Source organism: Pleurodeles waltl, chromosome 2_1, assembly GCF_031143425.1.
Source record: "Pleurodeles waltl isolate 20211129_DDA chromosome 2_1, aPleWal1.hap1.20221129, whole genome shotgun sequence".
NCBI lineage: Eukaryota > Metazoa > Chordata > Amphibia > Caudata > Salamandridae > Pleurodeles > Pleurodeles waltl.
The window spans coordinates 601834988-601849665 of NC_090438.1; the positions used below are offsets into that span (position 1 = coordinate 601834988).

Below are 14678 nucleotides of genomic sequence, written 5' to 3' on the forward strand. Positions count from 1 at the left end.
GTCATCTCGTAATAACTATTCTCAGTTTAAAACGTTGAAGGACTTTTTCATGAAAATACAATTTTTTAACGCAGTTGTAGGATGAAGCAGTATGGATTGTGTATTGCAAGGAAAGTTATGCGGCGGAACAGAAAACAGAGCCGCCCGGCGAGGAGCGATGGAAAGAGGACATAGAAATGCCAATTCACCCCACCCCCTTCAGGAGGCAGTTGAAAATGATTGGTCTAAGAGCTAAAGTGTCACAGGGTGGGAGGGTCGGAACTTGTCATAGGTTGAGGGGCGTACTCAAAACTTTGCGGCGGAGCTTGGGTCTGGCTCTCGGGAGGGGCGGGACCTGCCCTTAGTTGACAGACCGTGCGACCCGCCAGCTGGTCGGATAAGGCAGCCCCTAAATGCTGGGTGGAGGGGCGTAGTCTGTCGACTGGGGCGGTTCTATGTCCTAATTTGTCTAGAGGGGTGGGCGGGGCGTCGCACTGTCGGTCGTAGACAGTGAGTCTGATCAGTCAGGACTGGCGGCGGGCGGCGTGATCGTTTTAGCGGCAGTGTAGCTTCCTGGCGGTATCCACCATGGGTGAGTGTCTTCCGCCGTTGAACAGTGGCAGCAGAGCAGCTCCTGCTCCAGATTCCCAAACTCTAGGCAGGCACGGCCCCTGTACCTTACAGGAGTGGGCATTATTCGAAGGGAAACTTAATTTACATGCCTGTGGCTAACCCATGTTAGTGGGGGAGGAACTTTAAATACCCAATGGTGCATTGAGCTGTAAGTCAGTTTGACTCGTTGTAGAATCTGAGCCCCCTCGCTTCACATCTGTGCAGCTGCTCCTGCACTCATTTCCTGTGGATTGGGTGGAGGCGAGAAGGATCTGCCCGTGAGACCGCTGTGATACCAGGGGATTCCTTGCATTCCAGACTAGACCCCATTTGCAAAAAAGTCGTGAAATGCAACTGAAAATGTTAGTTTGTACTTCCAGAGCATCATCTCTGAGTATTGACGCTGTGCATTTCTATAAGTGTACTCATTTATTAATTGAATTCTGTTTCAAATCAAAACGAACGGAACTGCAAATGTTATATAGTTAATAACGCATAAACTCCTGCCAAAGTAAAAGAAGGGTGGCCTTTTTGATTTAGAACGTGCTTGGAATGTGCCTCGCGACACGAATAGTTAGTATTATTTTTGAGTGAAGAGCAGCTAACGTATTGCATATCATCTTGGAAAGCCATAGCTTAGTTGGCGAACTTGGGTGTTTCTCATTGTATATCCTAATTTGAAAGCTGCAGTATGGTCTTTTGACATTGTCAGCCTTGTATTTTCAGTCTCGTAACTCATGCAGCGTTAATGTTTTGATAATCCTAAAAAAAATACATTTTCTTATTAGTCTGCTAAAAACAAATGTATGTCGGCACCCCGCCCCAACTCTCAGACGCCAGACCTAAAATGCTTTTGCACACCCACCTGCCTCTTGTTATTTTCAGCCCACTCTCCATCCTGTTTATTTTTTGTTTCTGTTTATGCAAAATAAGAATGTGTTTTGTGAAGTGCTGTGACTTGACGTGTGCTGACAGGGTCATTGCCCCGGTGTCGTGTAAGAAAATGTGCGCCTTTTCCTACGTAAATCAACCGCGCATGTACATCTTGGAGGAAAAACAAACAGCGATGCAGCCATTTCGGCATCGTAATTGAGCCATTGGAGGGAGGTACCGCCTAAGAAGAGCCTGGGGCCAGGGCTGGGCTTCTGGATGTTCTCATACCAGGTGTGACATGTGAACTGGGCCAGCAGGCCCCTGGCCGGGCGAAAGAGTTCGTCCTACGCGGACCATTTTGCTGCCCCAAGAGTAGGGCGAGCAGCCGCTGCCCCAGAGAATGAAGAATACATGTGGACATGTGAGAATTTAATGAATGTGGCCTCTTGTTTCTGTCAGACAATTGGAGCTTGTTCATCCAGATGTCAGAGTGGTAGAGTTGCAGAAAATGGTGCCTGATGTCACCAAGCAACTTTCCTCAGCAGGATAGCCACTGCAGACCTCTAGGTGCTGGAGTGGTGGCACTTGACTGTACAGCATAGCTACACATTGGAGGCTACAAAATAGAAAAATGTTCCATTTTCATATGATGTCTTACTTTTTGGGGTGAGATCGCGAGCTTACACTCTCAACAGTCATCGCGTCATTACTGTGGTTGACGTAACCGCCTCACCCTATCACTCAGTGAGATATGTAGCGTGTTACTCTTCTGGGTAGCATTTCTCTTCCAACGTGTGCCTACTAAATGAATAATGCTCCTTTTACTAGAACGTTATGTAATGAGCATAACAAAGGTTAAAATGAGTGGAATTTTGCTCACTCGCCAACGATTGTCATGTAATCTAAACCAGAGATAACTGTCATGCATTTAGTAATCCTGTTCCTGTGATAACGTAGTAAGCTAAAATAAAGAGGAGCCAAAAGAGAAAAAGCAAAACTTGCCCTACGTGCATTTGCTCTTATCACTTAAAAAGATCTCTGTCAATTCAATGCATTGCATAAAGGATACTTGTGTCTCCAAGCAGGTTTTATTTGGAGGCAGCTCCACACTAACGTCTTATCAGTCCACTGATGCTTGAAACGATATCTGCTAAGACTCTTCTTACTGTCTCGACACGAGGCTAGAGATAGGCAAGCTAAGACCTAAACATTTTAACGTTGCACATTTACAACGAGTCATGTTGTTAATCGCTGCTACAGGAATTTATATTAGTTTATTTTGATAAAGCTTTAGTGGGTTTTCTGGAGAAACTAGTTTAGCTTTATCGCTTCCTAAACAAAAATACACTAACGCTACAATTTAGTCTAGGCAGATTAGATTTTCGGTACTCGATGGATGAAATAAGACCTCATTCCCCAAAAAGCGGAAATAATGTTTGGTTTACTTTGTATTTTATTCTTTTGGGGAAGTTAAACACTCAGAATGTGTGATCTCTGCTTCACTAATCCTCTGAGGCAGAAAATTGCTTTGGGACCTACAAGAATGCAAAACCAATCATGTGTGGCCTATCTTTACCATTTCTTCCAGCCCGCTCAACTATTACCAGTCTTGTTTCTTCTCCCTCTGAAGACCTCACTGCTTCCATCTTAATTGAAGGGAAGTCTGTAGCATTCACTTTAATGTATTTTTGAAAACATCCCGTTCATTATATACTGTAGACCTGCCCTACAAGTCTTGTCATCCCCTCTCCGTTTTCAGCATCATTGTTCCACCACCATTCACCCAGTTAAAATGTTTACATCGGGTTTGTCCCGCTGCGTTTCCTAAATGGCCTGCATTGTAAAGAAACCAATATGCCTTTGTATGTCGTCCCTCTGTGTGGCTGAATGCTTGCAATTGTTTACACTGGTATCTAATGGTTGTTGCCATTGTAGTGTCTAAAGCTTTTCTGTGAAGTGCATTGTCGTATCTCTTCAAATTGGAGATGTTCTCAGTTCATTGTATTTAAGAACATCTTGTTGTTAGCTTAGAGTTCAAAAAGGAGTGTTTGTATGTAGTGGCTGGGCTTGAGCTAATTTATATCTTATGCTGCTCGTTTCAAACCGTTCTGGTATGTGCTTTTAACCACAGCAAACGATTTCTCATATTACTTTCCTTTCTTTTTAGGGTCGAGCGCAAAGCTCTCAGTCCCTGATGTAATCTCTCTGTGGACTTTTAACCACGCTCATGTCAAGCCCATCAGTTTGGTTGGTTCGTGGGCTTGCCTTTTAAAATTTGCTTGATGTAATTAGTGAAAGGCATGCATATGTCATGCCTTTTCCGGTGTTTAGCCCACCTCGAGCACACTGGCCAACTACTGAAAACATACGAGACTCTTTGTTTCCATGTGGTTTCGTCACAATTTTTTTTTTCTCTTTATTTCATACGCAGCGCGATCTCGCTGGGCACTAGTAGAGTGCTTTGCATGACATCGACCCTGTTAAATGGATATTTGCACTTTTGCCCATTACATGGATGATTGCACTTTTGCCTATACGCTTCACTGCAAGCGAACTTCTGTTTCCTTTTGTGTGTTTTGCTTTGCGCTCATGGCGGCTGTCAGCTCGCTTATGTGAAACTTTTACTTTTCAGTTTATGTGGCAAAAAAAGTCAGATTAGGAGTTTACAGTGCTAATTCCTTTAACTCAAGTAAACACAAGACCCATTGTATTGCAAATGCTTGTTACTAGTGCAGGTTTGGGAGCAAGTGCTTTAACGTTGGTGGTGGTGCAGCAAACTAATGTATGGCCGGCATAGTCCCATACATGGCCCCTCTCTTGTACAGCAATGTGGGTGCAATGTATTTGCTTTAATATTACAAGAAGTAATATGTCACATTTGATACATGAAGGCGTTGTGGCTTTGTGCCTTATACTTGTTCTGTTGATAATGTAAAACAACCTTACTATGCCCATATTAATGCACATAACCCTTGCCTAGCGATTCCACCCGGCCTTCAAACATCTTATTTAACTTTAGTTTGCATGTTTTTCTGTTCACTCCTTGTCCTACTCATGCCACAAAGGCTAAAACATACTTTGACGCCGTGACCTTGTCATTAAAAACATTTTTGTTGGTCTGATAAAGTGACCTTTATTCAGCTCTGAATTTGCAGACTTGGATCCATAGCCTCAGACTGTATGAAAAGCAGATATTTATTTTATTGTTTATTCTCTGCTAAAGAATGCTCCTTGTTATATCTTTTGTTTGCCATAATGATAGTTTGTGGTTCTAACCTATATATTTATCATGTGATCCAGAAATGTTGTTTGTAATTCAAAACCCTTTGGTGTAAAGCACTTTGGCACCCCTGTATCTTGTTTGCACTGTTTAAATCTTCCAAATAAATAAGATATTCATATGGTGCACCACATTGAGAATTCCTTCTACGAAGGTGAGATTCTAGTGTGAGGACTGACATCTGCAGACATTTAATGAAGCTGCTTGTTCTATATCTATAAATAAAGTTAAAACAGCCTTTGGACAGTTGGCGAGGATTTTGGAAAGCCTAATTAGCAATATAATTGAATAAAGTGAGATGATAGATTCAAACCCCACTGGGTTTTCATCAGGCTTGGTAAGGAGTGTATTTTTATTTACAGGTTTTTGTAAAGCGCTGCATCACTCACACACAGTCTGTTAATGCTGAAACTATCAGGGCAGAAATCGGCAGGCCAGAATGCAAACACACTGATTAGTATAACCAGGTCTTAAGAAGCTTGCTGAACCTAAGCAGGTTGCTCAGAGAGCAGAAGGTAGAGAGTACCAGAGGGAGTTGGCCAAGACTGGGAAGGATCAGCAGTGCCATCTTTTTAAGCTGTATTAGAGAACTACAAAGGCCACCAAGGAAGAACTTGGCTGGTTGCTGGGAGTGTATTTTTCCATCTGTTTTTGAAAGAAAGGTGGTATGATGCCATAAGAGGCTTTATCCTGTCCGCGCCCAGCACCACGACCCCTGGCCCCCAGCACTCCCAAACCCCGCTGCACTGCTACGACCCCATCACCCTCCACGCCCTCAACCCGGGGCGCTCCAGCACCTGCTTCCAAGCCAACCCGAAACGTACCCACGAACCCTTCGTATGTCACACCTGCAAACTTACCTTCCACCACGAAACCACCACGTCCGCCAGCCCACGCGCCATCAACCACCTCAAATGCATCCTGATCAACGCACGCTCCGTCCACAAGCATGCCGTTGAACTCTGGGACCTCCTGGACTCCACCGCACCAGACGTCGCCTTCATCACTGAGACCTGGATGAACACCTCCTCGGCCCCCGACATCGCCATAGCCATAGCCATCCCCGAAGGCTACAAGATTTTCAGGAAAGACCGCACCAACCAAGTAGGAGGAGGAATCGCCATCGTCTTCAAGGACTCCATCAACGTCACCACCTCCACCGAAGACACCCCCCTCGCCGCCGAACACCTGCACTTCCAGATGCGCACAGACCCAAGGACCACCCTCAGAGGATCTCATCTACCGTCCTCCCGGACCGCGCGCCCTCTTCAGCGACTCCATCACCGACTTCATCTCCCCGCACGCCCTTGCCTCGCCGGACTACATCCTCCTCGGCGACCTCAACTTCCATCTGGAACAGAACAACGACCCCAACACCACCGCCCTGCTCGCCAACCTCGCCAACCTCGGTCTCAAGCAACTGGTGAACACCCCCACCCACATCGCCGGACACACGCTCGACCCCATCTTCTCCGCCAGCAACCACGTATCCTTCAGCCACTCCTCTGCTCTACACTGGACCGACCACAGATGTGTCCACTTCACCTTCCGACGCGAGACTCGCCACCTCCGCACACAACCCATCCCACGTCGACAGTGGAACAAAATCCCCGAAGAACAGCTTCTCTCCACTCTCATCGACAACCAACCCACCTTCTCCGACGACCCCAACGACGCAGCCCTCAGCCTCACGAACTGGATCACCAACTGCGCAGACAACCTCGCTCCCCTCAGACGCCTCCCAAGACAGACCAACACCAAAAAACCTCTCTGGTTCACTGACACCCTTAAGGAATCAAAGAAAACCTGCCGCACTCTCGAGAAAGCCTGGCGTAAGGACCACACCGCAGCTAACATGACTGCCCTCAAGAACGCTACCCGCGAACACCACCACCTGATCCGCGCCGCCAAAAGGAATTTCTTCACAGACAGACTGGACAAAAACAGCCACAACAGCAGAGAACTCTTCAACATCGTAAAAGAGCTCTCCAACGCCAACGCCATCACACCCTCACAAGACCTTTGCAACTCCCTCGCCACCTTCTTCCATCGTAAGATCACTGACCTACACGACAGCTTCGGACACCAGACCCAGCCGACCACCACAGAACCCACAACCTCAGCCATCACCCTCAACGCCTGGACCCACATCAACACAGAAGAGACCAAAGCCACCATGAACTCCATCCACTCCGGTGCCCCCTCGGACCCCTGCCCACACTTTATCTTCAACAAAGCCGACGACATCATCGCCCCGCACCTCCAGACCATCATCAACAGCTCCTTTTCATCTGCTACCTTCCCCGAGAGCTGGAAACACGCTGAAGTCAACGCCCTACTGAAGAAACCTACGGCTGACCCAAGCAACCTGAAGAACTTCCGCCCCATCTCGTTCCTCCGCCTCCCCACCAAAGTCATAGAGAAGACTGTCAACAAGCAGCTCACCAACTTCCTTGAAGACAACAACCTTCTCGACCCCTCTCAGTCTGGATTCCGAGCCAACCACAGCACAGAAACCGCCCTCATCTCAGTCACAGACGACATCAGAACCCTGATGGACAACGGAGAAACAGTCGCCCTCATCCTCCTCGACCTCTCGGCTGCCTTCGACACCGTCTGCCACCGCACCCTAATAACCCGCCTCCGCTCCACCGGGATCCAAGGACAGGCCCTAGACTGGATCACCTCCTTCCTTTCCAACCGCTCCCAAAGAGTCTACCTCCCACCTTTCCGCTCAAACCCCACCGAGATCATCTGCGGCGTCCCACAAGGCTCCTCGCTCATCCCGACTCTCTTCAATGTCTACATGAGCCCCCTCGCCGACATCGTACGCAAACACAGCATCATCATCACCTCCTACGCCGACGACACCCAGCTGATACTTTCCTTCACCAAGGACCCCACCAGCGCCAAGACCAACCTGCAAGACGGAATGAAAGATGTCGCAGACTGGATGAAACTAAGCCGTCTGAAACTGAACTCAGACAAAACGGAAGTCCTCATCCTCGGAAACACCCCGACCGCCTGGGACGACTCCTGGTGGCCCACGGCCCTTGGCACCGCACCGACCCACTCAGACCACGCACACAACCTTGGTTTCATCCTGGACCCACTTCTCACCATGACCAAACAAGTCAACGCTGTATCATCCTCCTGCTTCCTCACCCTCCGCATGCTCCGGAAGATCTTCCGTTGGATCCCCGCCGACACCAGAAAGACCGTGACCCACGCCCTCGTCACGAGCCGCCTGGACTACTGCAGCACCCTATACGCAGGAACCACCGCTAAACTCCAGAAACATCTGCAACGAATTCAAAACGCCTCCACCCTCAACATACCCCGCAACAGCCACATATCCGCACACCTGAAACACCTGCACTGGCTTCCCGTCAGCAAAAGGATCACCTTCCGACTCCTCACCCACGCTCACAAAGCCCTCCACAACAAGGGACCAGAATACCTCAACCGCCGCCTCAGCTTCTACGCTCCCACCCGTCTTCTCCGCTCCACCAGCCTCGCTCTCTCCGCTGTCCCTCGCATCCGCCGCTCCATGGCAGGTGGGAGGTCCTTCTCCTACCTGGCGGCCAAGACTTGGAACACCCTCCCCACCATCCTCAGGACTACCCAGGACCACTCCGCATTCCGGAGACTACTCAAGACCTGGCTTTTTGAGCAGCAGTAACCCCTTCCCCCTAGCGCCTTAAGACCCGCACGGGTGAGTTGCGCGCTTTATAAATGTTTATGATTTGATTTGATTTGATGCATAATGCTGTTTTGAATTGAATGTGTGTTGTTACAGACAGCCAGTGCTATTGATTATGGGAGTGAAGGAGACATGTTAAAATTTTGTGAGGTTGAACATAAGTCTTATCATGGCATTCTGTAGTTTTTGGAGACGGGTCACAATGGGATGCATCACCAACATCCAAACGTGATTGGATTAAGGCACTGGCTATCATCACTGTGTATGGAAACAAAAAGGAAGGAAAGATTATACTTAACTGTTTTAGGTGGAAGTGCAAACTCCGGTGACTGCAACTCCTGAGGTTCCAACAGAAGTTTGATGGTTGGGAAGATTCTAAGATTGTGGGCTGAGGATACTGATTTGAGACATCCTATAGTAGAGAGGTAGGGACAAGGTTTAAGAACATTTTCAGCATCCATTTTTGGGTTGTTACAGTTCTCACGTGTAGGCACAAGGTAATCCATGTAGCCCCGGATATGTACGTTCATTTAGTGGATGAGAATGAGTAACTTTGTGGGTCGTGCCAAGGCGCATTGGATGCCTGGGGCCAACCAGATGTCACAGGAGGAAGAAACAAAGATGATTTCTTGCAGGGAGACCCAGCAACTCTGCACTGCACTTACCCATTTGGCTATTATAACTTTGTCAAAATTCAGAGTTGTTGGGCCATACGTCACAGGCCGCGACTTGTTCTTGTGTAGTATGGGTGAAAAGATAACTCCAAGAAAAATGCCACAGTATTCAACCACGAACTCCAACATCTTAGAATTTCTTGGAGTTTTCCAACTGTGCTCAAAAGGCAACCCTTTCCAGTGAAATTAATGTCCATCTGTGGGCACTGCAGACTCAGTTGATCCCACGTATCAGATCGCTAACTTAGTTTCCTGTTGGTACCACAAAGAAAGTTAATAAGTGAAGAAGTGTTGGAGCTGCGCAGATTTACTTGGGAACCTGCAGCCCACATGGCCACCCTACACCCATTCGAAATGTTTAAGTTTACGTAAAAATGCATTTTTTCGATGTTAAAAGGAATTTTGGTCTTGGTAGATTGGCGATTGGTGAGGGGAGATTTTTCAGGTATGTGGTGCTCCATGTGTAAAAGGTGAACGTCTATTACAGTTTGCCCCCATTTAGAGATTTCCTTTGTGTCCAAGCTCACAAATATGTTTTAAAACCTACGAAAATGCAGTACTTTTGTTGGGCCACAACCTCCCAAACATAGGTCTTGTGGATTGGAAGTTGTATATCAGTCAACCAATTTACATTACGTGGAAACTGTGGTTATGCTGAGTTACCTGTGCCCCTTTCTAAATTAATTTGATGTAAGAAGGGGGCTGATGAGGACTTGCACACCACAGTAAGATCATAAAAAATGTGCGTGTTTGAATGATGATAGCAGCTCCTGAGTAAAAGTATATTGAGGAAGACTTAATTCATGGCATGCAGCTAGTGGCTTTGCTGAAGAGCTATAGAATAGAGAATGACGAGGCAGTATTAACTTGGGGCATTCGAAAAGACTGGAAATGGGAAGATATGTGAGCATGGGGGATATGCAGCGGTATTAAGAACAATAAAAGGGGAAGATTGGCGAAGGAGGTTAATTGCCTATAGTTTTAAAGAACTGCTTTGGTACTGCTACTATTACAATATCCTCACTCAGGGGTGCAGTGCAGTCTGGGCGCAAATTAAAGATGGCTGTCAAGGACAATTTTGGTATAGTAAAAAATAAAGGTCTTACCAACAAACCGTATACAACTTTTTAATTATGCTGCCCTCTGACTAGGGGATCGACAGTTTTGAGCGGCTTTATAGCGCTAGTTCCCTTCATGCTTCAAAAGATGGCCGTTTGCAAGCTAGCTATTGCAGGGCAGTGTGTCCATCCCCACTGAGCCTGGTATGGAAGCCTGACCGGGTGAGAATTGAATCGGCGTTAGCCCTTTGTTCTGCCACCCAAGGCTGGCCAAACCTGCACTGGGCCACCGTACGGCCACTCACCTTTGTTAATCTTTAAATTATTCCTGGCGTCTAAGATGCCAGAAACATCCCCTGTGTTTGCAGGAAAGCAGAAGCAGCTCTTCTTTGCTTCACCAGGCTTTTCCTCTTGTGGGTCTGGTAACGAATTCCAGTTCATCGACAGGAACCCCGACCGGTTGAGCAGCACTTCTGCAGTGTAAGTGTTCACAATTCCTAACCCATTAACAGGTACTAGACATTTTGTACTGCTTTTCAGTCTGACCTAAGCCTTGGTGCTTAATGGGCCACTGCTTCGAGCTTTTTTTAAACATACTCAAGCAAACATTTCCGAAACAACTATGTTATGCCAAGGCTACATACATTTTACACCTCTTAAAGGTAACTTTTTCAAGTCGCCCAATAACTTTTTTGCCACGCCGTTTACAGTAATTGAAGGACTATTTGGTGGACCAATGACGTGTATAAGTTTAAATGCCTTTCCATAGTTTCAATACTAAAACATCCTTGTAGGTTTATTTCAGGTTTAAAGGACCCTTAAATGGCCCTTAATTCAACATTAGTGACTCATCCAAACACTCGATTTTTGTCCTAGAATGTTTTTCCGCCATCAATTTAAACAGGTTAACCTTAATACTTAGCAACATCACAAAACAAAATAAAATGATGGATGGAGTGTTGAAACTTTTCAAACACTCACCCCCAGTCACAGATCTGGGTTTAATCCATCGTTATTTTGCTCGCCACGTCACCTCAGTTTGGACACAGCCATATGCAAATCAGTCTTGACCCTGTTCCCCATGGGAACAGTCCAGCCCGAACTGCTAGGCCAGGTCCTCCCTGGACAGGAAACAAGAATCCTGGGACCGGTTTCTGGGTATCACCCTTCATCAGCCAGGCTAGCTTGAATCCAGTGGCTCAGCGAGCAAGGGACCCACGTCTGGGCATACCCTTGCCACTTAAGGCGCACAAAGCAATATCACAAAATAAAATGATGGATGGAGTGTTGAAACTTTTCAAACACTCACCCCCAGTCACAGATCTGGGTTTAATCCATCGTTATTTTGCTCGCCACGTCACCCCAGTTTGGACCCAGCCACATCTTTGACTGGGGGTGAGTGTTTGCATTGTTCAGCACTCCGCCCATCATCCTTTTGTTTTGCTAAAGTTGCCCTAAGTGGGAAGGGTATGCCTAGACGTGGGTCCCTTGCTCACTGTGCCACTGGATTCAAGCTAGCCTGGCTGATGAGGGGTGAAACCCTGGAACCGCCTGCTGTGAACTCTCACCTGCCTGCTGGAACTGCTTGCCTGCTGAAGTCTCTTCCTTGCCTGCTGGAGCTGCCTGGCTACTGAAGCCTGCCTGCTTGCTGAGAGGATCCCCTGCCTGCCAAGCTTCCCTGCCTGCCTGAAGGGAACCACTGCCAGCCACCAGGACAGGCCTGAGGAGTACCTACCTGCTGTAGCTCCCTGAAGGACCCTTCCCAAAGCACGCCGCAATAGCACAGACAGGATGAGCAGACCGCTGAACCTCTGGTTCCACAACACAGTGAAGCTGCAGAGGAAGGTGGAATCGGGCGGCCCCACACCAGAGCTCAGCAGGAAGACCTTCACAGAGCTGATGGTGACCAAGATGGGGTTCACAGCAGCAGAGATCTGGTGCATAATGTCAGATGCACCCAAAAGCACATACCTGCTGACGTTCATGTCGGAACCAATCTGCAGGAGATACTGGCAGATGTGCTGGTCAAGACGGGACGTGAAACCCTTCTCCGACTTCCACCTGGAGTGCCAACTCGTGATGACGGTCAAGAGGATGACCCTGCACGTCTACAACCCGCACGTCAACATCCAGGACCTGACCACCTTCCTATGCCTCCACTGCACAGTGACGAGAGAACCCTCCTGCAACCTGGACAGTGATGGCATATGGGATGGTAAATCGTCAGTCATGGTGAAGCTGAAAGAGGACCCGGCCGCCCTGGATGGAATCCATCACCCTCCTTCAAGCTTCTCCCTAGGGCGCGACTCGGGCTACCTCTACTACCCCGGGCAGCCCAAACTGTGCAACAAGTGCAGTAAACCGGGCTACACCGCTAAAGATTGCACAGTGCAAGTGTGCAAGATCTGCAAAAGGGAAGGGCACACAGCCAGGGCATGCAAAGAGGAATCCCCATGCAACCTCTGCAGTGCCGTGGGCCACAGTTTCAAGGACTGTCCGCAAAGAGCCAAGTCCTACACCCAGGTGGCCAAACCTCCTGGGAGAGCGGCACAAGAGGAGGCTGCCGTGGCCTGCCTTCCAGTCCCAGCACCCAGAAAGACCAAGGAAACTGGGAGGAGGAAAGGCCCCAGGCAGGAGCAAGTCAGACTTGACCAGGGCTCCACCCAGGCCCAGGAGCCACAGAGCACAGAAGAAGAAATACCTGCCATCCCCGAGAGTGGGCCAACAGACAACGCTCCCCAACCCGCCTCTGAGATCAAGGTGGAAGGGCCCTGGATGAAACAGGAGTGCAGGAAAAGGAGGCACAGTCCCCCACAAGTAAAAAAGAAGACCAGGAAGAAACACCTGAGCAACCACAACCCCAACTCCGATCCAGAGGAAGAACAACAACCAGGGAATGAGGGGCCAGACGACCAACTGGACCAAGTGACCAGAGTGCTGTAGGAGATGAGAGTGCTAGCCAGAGTCATGGAGGCGTCCCCACCAACATCGCCAGCAACAGCTGAGAAGGAAGAGGCTTCCATGGAGGAGGAACAGCAAAGCCTGCCCACCAACCTGGAGGAGGAAGAGCCCGAGACCAGCCAGATGGGCAAGCTAGCCTCAGAGAAGCACCAAGCAATGGTGGCCAAGACAACAGCCCCCGTGCCGGAGACCCGCCAGGAGCCTGACCAGCTGTGTAAGTAGCCTTGTCACTGTGTATAAACAGCTAATTACTCTGACTTGATAGTTAGTATGTAAGCCTAAGTTAAACTCTTAAACACTAATTAAGATGGCTATTTCATTGTTTTCCGTAAATGTGAGAAGTATCAGAGACAAGCGCAGATGTGCTAGTTCCTTGAACTTTCTTGCCAGCCAGGAATGTGATGTATACATGATTCAGGAATGCTCCATCCCTTTTGCAGCTTCATACACACACCTAGAACAGCAGTGGACATTTGGGCCTTCTTTTTGGTCTGGGGGAACAGCAGTAGGTCTGTAGGAGTCGCTACCTTAGTCAGAGGGAGGTGCTTCACAATGGACTCTGTCACCGAGCTGGAAGGCGGCAGGGCTCTTGTGTTGACGGCTCATGGGCAGGAGAACCGGTTAGACTGATCAATGTTGTGTGAGAAAGTAGCCTCTTTCTAGCCTTGTTACCCCCACTTTTGGCCTGTTTGTGAGTATATGTCAGGATGTTTTCACTGTCTCACTGGGATCCTGCTAGCCAGGGCCCAGTGCTCATAGTGAAAACCCTATGTTTTCAGTATGTTTGTTATGTGTAACTGGGACCCTGCTAGCCAGGACCCCAGTGCTCATAAGTTTGTGGCCTATATGTATGTGTTCCCTGTGTGATGTCTAACTGTCTCACTGAGGCTCTTCTAACCAGAACCTCAGTGGTTATGCTCTCTCTTTACAAATTGTCACTAACAGGCTAGTGACCAATTTCACCAATTCACATTGGCATACTGGAACACCCTTATAATTCCCTAGTATATGGTACTGAGGTACCCAGGGTATTGGGGTTCCAGGAGATCCCTATGGGCTGCAGCATTTCTTTTGCCACCCATAGGGAGCTCTGACAATTCTTATACAGGCCTGCCACTGCAGCCTGAGTGAAATAACGTCCACGTTATTTCACAGCCATTTACCACTGCACGTAAGTAACTTATAAGTCACCTATATGTCTAACCTTTACCTGGTAAAGGTTGGGTGCTAAGTTACTTAGTGTGTGGGCACCCTGGCACTAGCCAAGGTGCCCCCACATCGTTCAGGGCAAATTCCCCAGACTTTGTGAGTGCGGGGACACAATTACACGCGTGCACTGGACATAGATCACTACCTATGTACAGCGTCACAATGGTAACTCCGAACATGGCCATGTAACATGTCTAAGATCATGGAATTGTGGCATTGGGGAGACAATTCCATGATCCCCCGAGTCTCTAGCACAGACACTGCCAAACTACCTTTCCTGGGGTTTCACTGCAGCTGCTGCTGCTGCCAACCCCTCAGACCGGTTTCGG

General features: G+C 48.3%; 1 protein-coding gene across 2 annotated transcripts in view; it reads left to right on the top strand.

Moving 5' to 3' along the window:
• The first annotated feature begins 346 nt into the window (after nucleotides 1–346).
• SEPTIN7 (septin 7) overlaps nucleotides 347–14678 on the top strand; it is a 434274-nt gene continuing 419942 nt past the window's right edge. Inside the window, exon 1 of one of the 2 annotated variants that reach the window (XM_069215511.1) lies at nucleotides 347–571. The gene's annotated coding sequence lies outside the window, so the exon portion shown is untranslated. The remainder of the gene's footprint in view (nucleotides 572–14678) is intronic. The other variant, XM_069215520.1, reaches the window with a different exon arrangement.